The sequence below is a fragment of the Paroedura picta genome, chromosome 3 (assembly GCF_049243985.1).
Source record: "Paroedura picta isolate Pp20150507F chromosome 3, Ppicta_v3.0, whole genome shotgun sequence".
Lineage (NCBI taxonomy): Eukaryota > Metazoa > Chordata > Lepidosauria > Squamata > Gekkonidae > Paroedura > Paroedura picta.
The window spans coordinates 32,931,250-32,946,236 of record NC_135371.1 but is presented as its reverse complement, the minus strand read 5'-3'; positions in this window follow the sequence as shown (position 1 = coordinate 32,946,236).

The following is a 14,987-nucleotide window of genomic DNA, read 5'->3' as shown; positions in this document are numbered from 1 at the left end:
TGCTGATGCCACAGGGGCCTCTGGAACAATCTTCCTGTGCCAGTAATAGGAACCTTTTGGGTAAAGTAGTAGAAGAGGAAGAGTTGGTTTTTATACCCTGTTGTTTCCTGCCCAGAGGAGTCTCAAAGCAGCTTACAATCGCCTTCCCTTTCCTCTCCCCACAACAGACACCCTGTGAGGTAGAAGGGGCTGAGAGAGCTCTGATATCACTGCTCAGTCAGAATAGCTCTATCAGTGCTGTGGTGAACCCAAGGTCACCCAGCTGGCTGCATGTGGAAAAGTGGGGAATCAAACCAGGATGCCGTTCTTAACCACTACACCACACTGATTCCAGAGTTTTAACTAGGATGCTTTTATAATATGCTGCCTACCTTGTATTTTATCTTTTATAGTTTATTTAATCATTTTAAGATCTGTTTGGTTATGTAACCCCATTTTATTATTTTGTTGAAATTTTAAACCCTATTTTTATATGTCTTATACATTTTATGCCAATAAAAGGTTACTGACTGACTGACTGACTGACTACACCACACTGATTCCAGATTTTGCACTCCTTGGTGCTCCTGGTTAGAGTACATGTGTGCACAAACTTTAAGAAAAAAACACCTGGTGATGTTATATCGGCATCAAATGGACAGAGGTTTTTTTTTCTATTTTATCAACATCCATTTCTGCAGACAAATGGGGACAAAACATGGAGAAGAGCTTATATTCTTAGTTTTTAAGTAGCTGGCAATTAAGCTTAGTTCATTGTTAGATTAATTCTTCCAAGTGTAAATATGTACTCTCTGGAACACTTTTAATTTTTCTCTGAAAAGCACAGTTGGAAGTGGATGTAGAGAGAATGCTTTAAATCAATATGCAAACCTTTAATGGTATTGAAGAACAATAAAACTTATAACAAGTAACCTTCCTGACAAAAGAATTTAGTTAGATCAGGTACAATGATATATAAGTATAGATCTAATAAAAACAAGACTATATAGAAACCTTTATCTTTTGGACCTGAGCAACAAAACCATAGATAAAAACTCTGCAACCTGCTCAGTAATTTCAAGGGACTTCTCAGCCAACAAAAGCCTTGTAAGCTGATACATTAACAGACGGTAACAAAGGTTGGAGGAAGGAATATAAATAATCTTCAGTATGCTGATGAGCCTACCCTCCTATCAGAAACTAAGGAAGGCCTAGAATAGCTCATTACAAAGGTCAATGAAATTTGGCCTTTTCTTAAACAATAAAAAGACAAAGATAATGACCACGGCAAAAAACAGACATGTCACAATAATAATTTATGGTGAAGATATTTAAACTGATGTGAGTGGTAGGCAAAATCATGAAATTCCAGCTCACTTACTTTGGCCATATCATGCGATCCAGCTCATTGGAGAAAGCAATTATGCTAGGACTGGTCAGTGGAAAAAGGAAAAGTCTGACAAAGGGGGTAGTTGTTGGATGCGGTTGGAATGGATGCGGTTGGAATGAATGGCTGATAACAATGACAACAAAGGTAGAATCAGACATTGGCAAAGTTCATTGTAATTAGTACAATGTAAAATAATATAATAAAGTTTATCTAGTTCATTATGGTAGTACCTGCAAACTCTTTCGCTGTGACGAATGCCCCTGTATCTGCCTGAAACCATAGCTGAGGGGGAAATGTTAAATCTAACATAAGGAGTCCATGAAACTATTAATTAGGACCATTTCAAAATATATGGGTCAGCAACTATAAATGCAACAAGGCTATTTGGTGGTGAACTAGAAGCTGGTCCACTTCAGCTAACCCTAGTTAGTTAGGTACAGAAGAAGGCAATGGTAAGCCACTTCTGATAATCTCTTACCTCAAAAAACCTATGCCAAGACAATTCAAAATGACAAATGATATAGTTCTGAAAGATGGAATCCCCAGATCAGAGACTACTTAATCAGCTACTAGGGAAGAGCTGAAGTCAGCTATGAGTAGTACCATAATTAATGACACAACGGGACTAAAACTGAAAGGACATTCAGCTGTTGATATGAAAAGAAAGTCTTAAGCCATTCAACACATACAATAGGAACATGAAATGTGAGAGATATGAATCAAGCTAAGCTCAAAATTGTAAAATAAGAAATTGAATGTTTAAAGATTGTAAATCTGGAAATGAATGAACTAATATGGACTTGATTAGGACATTTTCAGTCAGAAAATTACAAATACAGAAGAAATAGAATTCTAACAGTGAGGTGAGATGTAGTACAACCAGTTGGGGGCTGTAATGCAAAGTCTGACCAAATAATATCAATCAGATTTCATGGAGAGTCTATCAGCATAGCCATCATTCAAGTTTATGTAGCACTTACAGCTGCTGTTGGGGAAGACACTGACGTTTTTATGCAAGAGTCCCAAGAAGAAACTAATCATACGTGCTGATAACCATAGGTGACTAAACCCCAAAAATAGGAAACATAACAAAATCAAATATTATTGGAAGGTTTAGGCTAGGAGCAGGACTCATAACATTCTATAAAGACAATAATTTGTTCATTATTAACACATGTTTTGGTCAACCAAACAGATGATCATATACATGGATATCACCATGCCAAATATGCAAGATAGATTCAGAAAAGGGAAGTGGCACTAGGGATCATATTGTAAATGTTTTTATTTATTAATTTATTCATTTTATTTAGATTTTTATATTGCCCTTCCCTGCGGCTCTGGGCGGTTTACATAAAACATTAAAGAACATTTACATAGAACAATATCAATATAACAAATAACACTAACATCTTAACTAGAACAGCATTCCAACAAACAACTTTGACAATCCCTCAGGAGGTTTGACCTCTCAGTCTCAGAGGGGGACCTGTAGGTGTTTTAAGTCAGTCGGCCTTGAGCAAATGCCTGGTGGAAGAGCTCCCTTTTGCAGGTCCTGTGGAATTGTGGAAGTTCCGGCATGGCCTTGATCTCTTTGGGGAGCTCATTCCACCAGGTGGGGGCCAGGACTGAAAAGGCCCTGGCCCTTGTTGAGGTCCAACATGCCTCTTTAGGGCCAGGGATCCACAGCCAGTTGGAGGAGGCACAGCGTGGAGTTCTTCTGGGGGTATAGGCAGGGAGGCGGTCTCTCAGATACACTGGGCTCAGACTGCGTATGGCCTTAAAAGTGATTACCAAAACCTTAAGGTTAATCCGGAAGCCAGCCAAGTTGTTGGAGTACCGGCCGGATGTGCGATCTCTATGATGTCTTAGGGAGAATCCTGACTGTGGTGTTCTGCACCAGCTGTAGTCTCTGGATCAAGGACAAGCGTAAGCCTGCATAGAGTGAGTTGCAGAAGTCCAGTCTAGAGGTGCATGGATCACTGTGGCTAGGTGCTCTGGGTCCACATGGGGGAACTAGTAGTTTGGCTTGGTGGAGGTTGTAAAATGCCTGCCATGCTACCTTTGTGACCTGGGCTTCCATTGTAAGGGAAGCATCCAGGATCATGCCCAGGTTCCTGGCGGAGTGAGCCACTAGGAGCTGCACACTGTCCTACCCAACCTTCCTACCCAACCTTCCTACCCACCTGCACACCATCCTACCCAACCTTCCTACCCGTCCTACCCAACCTTCCTACCCAACCACAGGACCTCTGTCTTTCTAGGGTTGAGCTTCAGATGACTCTGCTTGATCCATTTCATCACTGCTTCCAGGCATCTGGCTAAAAATTCTGGGGAGGAGTCAGGGCAGTCATCCATCAGGAGGAAGAGATGGATGTCATGTTCATTATAATGGAGCATATATGAGAATTTCAGAAGAAAATGTGCTTGAGTATCATAGGTTACAGCAAAGGTTTTGACTGTATAGCTGATGAAAAGTTATGGGTGTCAAAACATATGATTGTTTTGATGTGAAACCTCTACTCTGGGGCAAGAAGCTACTGTTAAAACGGAATATTGAGAACAAAACGGTTTCCAGTTGGCAAAGGTGTCAGACAAGGATGTATTTTATCTCCATGTTTTTTCAATCTATATACAGAACATATCACAAGGAAAGCTAGATTGGATTTAGATGAAAGTGGAGTGACAATTGATGGAAAGAACATTAACTATTGGAGATATGCAAATGACATTACCGGCAAAAAGTAGTGAAGACTTGAAATGACTACTGATGAAGAATAAAGCAGAATGTGCCAAATCAAGAAGACAAAATTGTTGCCTAATGGAGAATTACACAACTTTAAGGCTGACAATGAAGAAACTGAAATGGTTCAAGATTTTCTATTCCTTGGCTCTAAAAAGGGAGGATACAACCAAAAAATCAAATGGTCATTAAGACTGAAAAAGGCAGCCCTGAAGGAGCTAGAAAAGATTCTTAAGTCTAAGGATATATCACTGGCAATCAAGAAAATTCATACCATAGTATTACCAATCACTAAGTATGGGTGTGAAAGTTGGACAGTGAAGAAAACTGACAGGAAGTAGATTCCTTTGAAATGTAGTGTTGGAGGAAAGTTTTTAGGATACTGTGGAGTGCCAAAAAAGACAAATAAGTGGGTTTTAGATTAGACCTGAACTCTCCCTAGAAGCTAAAATGACTAAACTGAGGCTATCATACTTTGGTCTCGTTATGAGAAGGAAAGACTCACTGGAAAGGATAATAACGCTAGGAAAAGTTGAAGGCAGCAGGAATACAGGGAGACCTGATATGTGATAGATTGACTCAGTCAAGGAAACCACAGCCCTCAGTTTTATATGATAAACAGAGACTTATCAGGTACTATAATCAACTCTCTGTTGGCACCAGATCAGCTTATTTATTTAAATAGTTGATATGCTGTCTCTCCAAAGGACTGCTCAAGGCAGCCCACAAGGTATCTTTAATCTGCTCCTACAGAGCATCTTTAATCCGCTCCTGCGGAGCAGATTAAATAAAGCAGTAAGGGCTGGTGGGGAGGAGTTAGGGCGGGCTCTGTCCAGGATAAAAACTCGGAGGAGCTGCAAAGCACTCCAGGGCCAATTGTCCGATTGGGAGGTGTGCGAAGCGCCCCTCCCTATTGGACATTTGGCCCATCTCCCGAACGCCGCGCCACACACTCCAGTCCTCCTGAGTAGGGTTGTGCGGAGTTCCGCGCCTGCGTGGTTGCGCCCGCTGTCACGCCGCTGCCGGCACCGCCCTCCCCCCCCGCGGCGCGGCGCTGGCTGCGCTCAGACGGAACGGCCGCTTCGGCGGCCGAATCGCACAACCCTACTCCTGAGCCACCACCCTGCCTGGATGGCTGCCAGGAAGGAGGCTCGCCCCATGCCGCTGAGCTCCGGGAAAGTGACTTTCCCGCCGCCCAGCAACTGCCCTCCAACGGCGACGGGACTCGCCACTACACCACCACCCATCCTCACACACTGCTGCCCGCCTGCCTCGCGCAAGGAACCTGACCCTCCGCCCCTGCATGCCCTGCCGCACGTCCTTACCGCTACCAACACCGCCATCCGTCCGCAGCCGAACCCGCCCGCCCCCTTCCCACCCCCAACCTCACGAAGACACCCCTGCCGGAGCACTCCGCCGCCACCGCCTTCGCTACCCCACCACTGTTCCTGCTGCGGCTGGCCTGGCGCCGCCCGCACCGCGCCTGCCCCGACGCCACCTGCGCCACGGCTGGAACGCTGCTGTCCGCACCACCCCTGGAATGCCGGTGCCACCGCCACTGCTGGCCCCCACCCCCACGCTGCATCACGTCGCTGCCCGCCTGAGGCCCACCCGTGAAACAGCGTCCACACGGCTCCCGGCCGCTGAGGAGCTGCCAGCGCAGAGGAAAGGTAGGCCGCTTCCCCCAAATCCAGCCCCGGCCCCGCTGAAGCCTTCCCCGGCCCACAGGGGGGAGGAGGAGAAAGGATTCTCTGGCCCCACTGCGCTCCCCCTACGCTGAAGCCTTTGGGAGTCGGGGGGGAGCCCCAGCCCATCTAGTGCCCATTTTATTTAAAATTAAAATGGGCTTTAGATCTAGTTAAAAAATAAAATCCTAATGACAACACTATAAGAATTACCAGTCTTATCAGAAAGAGTTCTAATAATCATCCAGTGGGTTTAAATATGATCCAAAAAACAGTCCGCAAGCTGGGAGCAGACCATTAAATAGCTAAAAAGATACAGCTCCTCAGTTAAAAGCCAGGGAAAAAATAAATGTTGAGCCTGGCACCTGAACCACACTAAGATATGTGCCAGGCAAAGCGCAAATGTCAGCCCTGGAAAAGCCCTGGTTGCCATTTACCTCACCTCCAGAGACACAAAAAGCAGGGCTTATGTGGGGAATATCATCTCTTTGCTCTGGAGGCTACTTTTGGTGCTTCAGGATTTGGTGCTTCAGAGCTAGGAAATGGAGATGCCATGATTTTTGTCTGTCACCTCCGGTAGAGCCATATCTGTATTGTGTCCTCATGCTGTCTGTCTTATTTTCTGAAATCAGCATGTTACCACAAACAGCCTATAACATACGTTGTATGTCAACTGCCTTGGCTCGCATTGTGGGTCATGCTCCTACTTTTTTTGGCTTCTGACTAACTTGGGTCTCAAGGGACTAGGTCTTGCTGTGGATACTCGCATTGACTGAGATATGGCTGACAGGAAATAACCCTCCAGACCATTCTAAACTGTGCAACTGTCTTGGCCTGGAAGTACCACTAGTACCATCCCCCATAGCAAATCAGTCATAATCTGAAAACACATTTTCTGGAAGGTCTTGATATTAATCTGATCACTGGTCCATTTCATTGATTTTTAAAATATTGTCTTTTATTAGCTTAATGCTCGTGCATGATTGAATACTACGTTTTTCTTACCTTGGTAATTTACTGAACAGGAAAGGAATAAATATGTAATGAAAGGATCTAGTTTAGTAATAAATAAACAGCACAGGGCTTTTGACACTAACATATATTGGCTTGGTCAGTGTGCATATAACGTGGTAATATTTTACTATCTTTCAGAATGGATTCAGATGTTATTAGGAAGTATTACCAAGTAAGTATGAAATCTCCTCTACATGCAAGTGACAATGCAAGTAATATTTAATGGGGGAACTTCTGCAGGGTGCCCATAGGGTCTAAACAGGTATATAGCCCACACGTTCCCTTTTAAATGTTACAAGATGCACAACTATCAAGGGCAGAGGTGTCAGTGCTTCTTCAGCAATGTGGGTTCCCAACAAGGTCCATTATGTACATCCAAAGAGCAAGAGTACAGTCTGTATTCTAACTTATAAAAAAAGGTAAAGGTATCCCCTGTGCAAGCACCGGGTCATGTCTGATCCTTGGGGTGACGCCCTCTAGCGTTTTCATGGTAGACTCAATATGGGGTGGTTTGCCAGTGCCTTCCCCAGTCATGACCGTTTACCCCCCAGCAAGCTGGGAACTCATTTTACCGACCTCGGAAGGATGGAAGGCTGAGAACTTTGAGCCAGCTGCAAGACTGCTTTTCCTCATATCCACTAGATGGCAGGAGTCTTCCAGATTTGATCAAAATCTCCACATACAACTCCAAGATACTTTAATTTTTCCTATGCAAAACTTTTACAGTGTTCTGTATTCTCAAAATAGTTAGGCATAAGTGTGACATCTAGCATTTGCAGGCCTAGTTCAGGAGATCCATGTTTTATTTACTATGACGATGTGCATCCATTTCATTTGACAGTAATATTAGCTAGATAACACTATAGGTGTCTCATATTCTACTTGCCAAATTTTGTTTTGCCGCTGAGGCACCCACCACTAATTTCTACAGGAAATCTTTCTGACCATTTCTTCTGAACCTGAATTGATAGGTTTGTAATGACCTAGATCAGTCCTGGATCTTAAATCTAAACATTCTCTTTTAGACTCAGTTCTTCTTAACAAGACTTCATTTTTTTGTAATCTCACGGGATAGCCCCCCCCCCCAACAGAACTGACTGTTTACTAATAGGACTATAATGCATCTGACAAAATGCAAGTCTGATGCAGTATTTTTAAAGTTAATCTCCCCCCCACCCACCCAAAGAATCAGATTGTCGCAGATTATGTGGGAGCACATAATCTGCCACAATCTGATTACTGCACCACCACCGCCAGCACACTCAAGAGGAGCATCCTGCTCCCCATCCCAGGTCTCCTGCTCAGCAGCGGCCCAAGGGGTGGTTCTTGCTGGCTGCCAGCCTGGGTATTGCATTGGTAGCCAGGCCGGCCCCACAACTCCCCCTGGCCTGCAGGCAGCTTTGTCCCTCCCTTCCTCTGCCTCGGGATTAGGGGGAGCTGCTGGCTCACCGCTGGCCAAAACACGTGGAGCAGGGCGTGCACCAAGGTCCAATGGGCAGCGAAGGTGGACTGGACTATGGCCTTTCCTGTCCTGTGCCGGGCTCCCTTTTCTATGGCGCTACATGCCGCTTCCTCTGCTGTACATCTCGGCCAGGTTGCTGCCTCCACCGGCCATCTTCCATGGCTAGGCACACCCCCAGCCCCAGCTCCTGTATCCTGACATGAAGCCAGGAGACCGGGTCCCTCGGCCGCAATAAGAATGGGCACTGTGGCAGTTCGTGAGGGTGGGCGCTGAGTCCAGGTGGCCACTGCAGCCATTGACCCTGTCACCGTGGCCATTCCCACTGCTGATCCTGATGCCACCGCTGTGGCTGTTCCTGCTGCTGCCATTTGTACTGGTGTGCTCCCAAGCTGAATGTCAGTAGATGTTTCCACATCAAAAAATCCCACAAGTAAAAGGTTGCCAACCTCCATGAGGGGCCTGGAGCTCTCCTGGTGTTACAGCTGATCTCCAGATGACAGAAATCAATTCCCTTGGAGGAAACAGCTGTGTAGGCAGACTCTGTGACATTACATCTGATTGGGTCCCTCCCCACCACAAGCTCCACCCTCCTTGGGTTCCACACTAAATCTGGAGTTGGCAACTCTATGATAGAACCGTTTGTCAAATCCGGGTGCGTGCCAGTTATAAAGAGATGGACAAAGGCACATGGGGACCAAAACTTTTCTACTCCTAGCTCTTTGTACTTGAGTTCATTTTTCCTCTAGACTTCCAAGAGCCACTAAGGGTTTATGGGGGGGAAGTTGCCTTTTGCTTCCCCCACCCCACATTTAAAGGAGGAAGTGAGAGGGGGAATGCTTGGGAGGGAGAGAGGGAACAAACTCACTGTTCCTTAATGGAACAAAGGCCTTTCTAGGAAACTCCAATCGTTCACATTAACTGTTTACGGCAAGTGCTGCCTTGATGAAGGAGAGCACTTGTTAGGATTGTTAAGTTAAAATAGGGTTAAAATGAGCAACAAGAAATTCCTAGAGAGGCTTCTAGTTGCCACTGATGCCCTAAGATTATTACACTTACTGTGCTGAATGTGAGCATGAGAATACAATGAGGGAGGTGGATTTTGGAGGGCTGATCCGGGGGGGGGGGGGGGGGTGTTGCCCTTCCCTCAGCAGCCCTGGTTTTTGTTTTGAAAATTGCTTAAGGAGGAAGCAGCCATGAAAAAGGAGCAGGGAAAGAAAAGGCTTAGCTACCTTCAGCCATAAGCCTCTTTGGCACAAATAATCCCCTTTCCCCTTTATACACGAGCCTTAGCTTCAAATAAACAGTTCTACCATTCTCACGTGTCATTTGAGACTGTGAGTACAAAAAGAGGTCATCCATTATGGGCTGTAAAAGTTGCAATGTCTGTAACTAAGCTGACGACGAATGTGACATGGAAGCAGCAGAGAACAATGTCTTAGAAAACAAACATCCTCCATGGTTATAGTGGCTGTAGTTAGCCACAGTCTAAAAATAAACAAGTAGAATGACAAAGAACATATTATTACACTAGAAATTAAGCCCGCTGAAGATGAAATACAGCGGGCGATAGGGGATTGGAAGAATGTAGGAAAGGAAGGTAGTGGCAGCGGGGCGCAGGGCCCCCCCGAGGGGCAAATGGTAGGGTAGGCCATGCGTCGGCTTACCTGGTGTGTAGCGTGCTCCCTGGGCAGGCCTCCGGCTCGTCGCGGGGCTGGCTCCGGCGGGCGGTTTCCAACCGGTTGGTAGCCTTCGTGGGCAGCAAAGGGACAGGGTTGGCACGTCAGTGACGTGGCGGGGCTGTCCCTTTGGTGGGGGCAAAGGTCCTGGCCCAGGGCCACCTTCAGGTGGGCGGGGCGGCTCAGCAGGTGGGCTGCTGGCTGTGGCAGCTGCCGTCAGCCTTGTAATGGCGGCGTGGGGGGAAGGCAGCTCGGGAGGTGCTGCTCGCCTCCCGTGTCGTCAGCTCGCTCGCAAGGGGTACCTTTCGGCCACCCCTGGCCAGGTCCCGCCTTTGGCGGCAGGAAAGGAGCAGGGCAGCCCTGCTCCTTTCCTGGTTTTGAAGCATCTTCTCCCGGTCCCCTCACCCTCCAATCCACGATGGGGCAAGCAGCCAATCAGGAGCCGCATTGCGGGCGACTTCTGACTGGCCGCTTGGCCCCAGAATGACACTCGGAGGGGCCAATTGAGAACCGCTTTGCGGCTTCCAATTGTCCCCTCCAAGTTTTTATCATGGACTTGCCCCGCCCCTTTCTTCGCCCACAATGCCCTTACTGCTTTATTTTTACCGCTCCACAGGAGCGGTTTAGAGATATTCCTTAGTGTCAATCAATGGTTATTCCTTCAGAGATATCTAAAGTTGTAAGAGCTGTTGCCCAGGTCTCTAGCATTACCCTGATCATGTTATCAACAAGCTGAAACAGAACTCTCCTTTTCTGCACAATGACTAGGGCCTGGGCCAGCTCGCATCTGATTGTGGTGCTGATCCCTGCTTCCAGATGAGGTTGGTGCCAGCCCAGGGCTATCCCCAGTCAACTCTGCGCGCTGTGCATTTCAAAAATTGTAACACAATCTTACCTTCTTGGAAATTTAAAAAAATGGCTCCCTTGTCTGAAGGCACTAATCTGGGGTGGACCAGTTCCGGCAGGGAAAATGCTTCCCCATCTGGACCCCGGAAGAGGCAGGGCAGACTGCCCCGTTGCAAATACCTGGCAGCAGCCCGGTGCAGCGCTGCCAGTGCAAAAAGATACTAGAGCCAATGCACATTTTACATCACAGGATGGGGAAGATACCTTGGGAACTAACAATATCAGCATTTGTGTGGTGCTTTGAATGTTCAGCGCACTTTATCTACATTGTCTTCGTGAAATCCTTAAATAAACCTGTTAGATAGGGGATGATGATACCATGTAGGAGAGTGTTCAAGGCTGAAAGAGACCATGGCTTAGAGCAGGGGTCCTCAACCCCCGGTCTGCGGCCCGGTACCGGGCCGCAAAGGCCATGGTACCAGGCCGACAGCAGCCGCACCTTCCTCCCCCCCCCCCGCAGCGAGGGGGGAAGAAGCAGGCACGGCCACCGGCACGCCAGCGACACAAACGCGCATGCGCGGAGCTGCCGCGCATGCATGTTTGCGCCCCTGCTGGTGAAAACGCGCACGCGCGGCAGCTTTGCTCATGCGCGTTAGCACCACCTAGTGGCGAAAACGCGCATGCGTGACAACTGTGCGTTTGCGAGCGGCGGCGGCCGGGCCACTGGCTCTCTCCAACCCTCGGAGGCGGTCCCCGACTACTAGAAGGTTGGGGACCACTGGCTTAGAGGTAGGTTGCCAACCTCCATGTTGTTACAATGTATGCAAATAGTTTGAGGCTAGATAAACTTGTGGGAAAAAACAGCTTAAATATCTCTATTTTCTTAGTAGTAGTAGTAGTAGTAGTAGTAGTAGTAGTAGTAGTAGTAGTAGAAGAAGAAGAAGAAGAAGAAGAAGAAGAAGAAGAAGAAGAAGAAGAAGAAGAAGAAGAAGAAGAAGAAGCCGCCTCCACCGCCTTCCTTGGAGCTAAGGACGTTTAGCCTCCAGGTGGTGGCTAGAGAGTTCCTGGATTTACAACTGATCTCCAAGTGACAGAGATTATTCACTTGGAGAAAATTGCCACTTTGGAAGGTAGATTCTGGCATTATACCCCATTGAAGTCCCTCACCCCCTCAAACCCCACCCTCCTCAGGCTCTGCCCCATAATCTCCAGGAATTTTCAACCCAAAACTGGAAACTCTACGTGGAGGCACAGCATTTGTTTTGCAAGCAAGCTAGTCCAGGGCAGAGTTTGCACTTACATTGTTTATGCCATTGTCAATCTTGTTGAATTCAGATGGCTTTGAACTCAGATCTTCTTCTCCCCCCCCTCCCCATTGAAACAGGAAAGTTTTCTGCACGTGGTTAGGGTAGTTCAGAAGTGGGGGGAGCCAAGCCTCTTTCTTTCTATTCTTGAAGTGTGGGGAGAGGAGCCAAGCAGGGAGCCTCTTTCTTTTCTTGGAGGGGGTGGGGGAGAGGATCGAAAAAGGCAGAGAAGGGAGAAAAAATCCAGGACCGACAGAAGTTGAGAGAAATTAGGGGCTTCTCCTTTAAGGCAAGTTTGTCACATGACCACTTGTGGCCAATCACGGGTCCTCTACTATGGAGCCCAGATTCAAAACAGCATTTAAATATTGAGCATTAAAAGCACTCTAAGATAAAGGTAGGGTCACTTCGGATCAATCCTTTTTGCTGCAGAAGGAAATTTTAAATCGCCCCAAATCCAAACGGAAATCGCATTCTGTGTAGAAGGCAGAGACTGAATCGATCTGGGGTTGGAATAAAAGCTCCATGCAGTTTACACCCAGGTTCAATCCCCAGCATTTCCAGTTGAAGAAGAAGAAGAAGAGTTGGTTCTTATATGCCGCTTTTCCCTACCCGAAGGAGGCTCAAAGCGGCTTACAGTCGCCTTCCCATTCCTCTCCCCACAACAGACACCCTGTGGGGTGGGTGAGGCTGAGAGAGCCCTGATATCACTGCTCGGTCAGAACAGTTTTTTTATCAGTGCTGTGGTGAGCCCAAGGTCACCCAGCTGGCTGCATGTGGGGGAGCGCAGAATCGAACCTGGCATGCCAGATTAGAAGTCCACACTCCTAACCACTACACCAAAGGGCCAGGCAGCAAATGATATTGAAGACCTGGAGATCCTTGAGAGCTGGAACTTTCTGATTGACACATACTAACTCAGGGACAGTTTTTGTTATTATAATAGCTTCCAGGTATTGTGAACAGTAGATAATTCCGCTGCTGTTTTTTTGTTATCAAGTCACACCTGATTTATGGTGACTCTGTGAGGTTTCACTTCCTTGGAGGTTTCCCATCGAAGTACTGATCAGGGCCAATCCTGCTTAGTTTCCAAGAGACTATCTTGGGCTTTCCAGGTGAGGGTGATTTCTGCCGCAGAAGTGGTGAAAGAGCACAGTCTGTTACAGCTAGTGGTCATAGCACGTTTAGTTTAACAAAATGGAGTTTGGCAAAGATATCCTAAATCAATTTACATGATAAAATATTTGGCAATAGCTATTAAGAGAAATGAGATTTTAAAAGAACAGACCTGCTTCCCCTGTAGAGAACTCCTTATAAAAGGGATCCCCACCCAGTTATATTTAGATTTCATCAGAAGTTCTAATTTTGCAGATCAAAAACATTAATCAAACCGAACATTTTGAAAATCCCATTTCCTTTCTAATTTGGCAGTAAAAACATAATATTTACGGGGTGGGAGAGCACACAGCTACATACAACCACGGCACAAGTGGGTTTATACTGAATTAATAAGTAAATAAAAGTGTATAGGGGAATAGAAGTTTGTCTTCAGGGTGTCACAAAAGTCCTGTTTATTTTTTTTACAGAGGTACAAATTTAAATACCACACAATGAACATGGCATTTTTCATTTGTATGGCTTGTTATAAGTCTTTTTCATTTGGTCACTTTCCTATTGCTGCATTATACAGCCACTTGCAGTTCATGCCCCCCTCCCCATATGTTCTCCTATGTTCTCACATGCGCACATGCACGCATACACGTGTCCAGCAGAAGGCGCTGTGATCCTAGGAAAGCTCCTTAAGCCCTCAGAGTTTTATAAGCAAATCAGGCCCCCTCCGGCAGGAAACGTGGTTTCCTCGTGATCGGAGGCCTCCTGGGCTGCCTATTGACTGTGCTGCTGCCTCCTTGACACGCAGCCAGCATGTGCTTGCACGGTTCTTATCTCTTAACTCACATAATATATCCAAAGCCAGCGACTCGACTGTCAATAAGACGGTAACAGACGACGAATTAACAAAACAGGGACGTCTCGGCATTTCTGTTTCCTTAACCAGAATGTTATTTTTAAAGAAGATGATGCTGCCTATGCAAAGGAGTAGATTGCTCCATCCGGAACTTACCATGCATAGACTGTTTGTCGCAGCATTCAAAAGGTTTTTGTGTTTGTGTGCTTTTTTTTTTTTTTAATGATAGTCTTTCTCTAGAAGGGCATTTTCAGAAGTGATACTGAAAACCAGGCCCGGTGCTTCCTGGTGGGGGGATTTCCCATAAGACCACTGCATGGAGGATTTTATCCATCTCTGTTCCCCGGGTTCCTCTTGTTGCTGCCACCACCGTCAAGAGTTCTAAGAGCCAGAGATGCTGATCTCAGCTGCCCGGTGAGGCCTACAATGAGGCTCAGGCAACAGTTTGTTTAAAGAGGAAAGTAGAAAAGGAGCTGCACAAAAAAGGCAGCTCAAAATGTATTCATTGTTATCCAGTTGTTTGAGAAGTAGTTAAATCGGAACAACCCACAAGTTTCAGGTGTAGCCATGTTAGCCTATAGCAGGAAAACAAATGTTCCGGGGGTATAAACTTTTGTGAGTCAAAGCTTGCTTCATCAGACAGAACCTTGGGCAGTTTGGTTGGTCCTCAAAGTGCTATTGGACTCAAATGTTCTTCTCCTGCTAAGGATAACATGGCTACACACCTGAAACTAGGAAAATTAAACACTCCTTTAGTTTCTCTGACTGTTTCTGCACCCGAGGTTTTGTGCCGGGCTGCAGACTAGTTTGAGCCAGGGCAGGTTGCCCTACCTCTTCCTGCTCCTATATGAGGGAGCATTTGGCCTGGTGTACCTCATCCACCCTGGAATTGTGCTCCTGTACAGGAGCCAGGGCAGCGAAA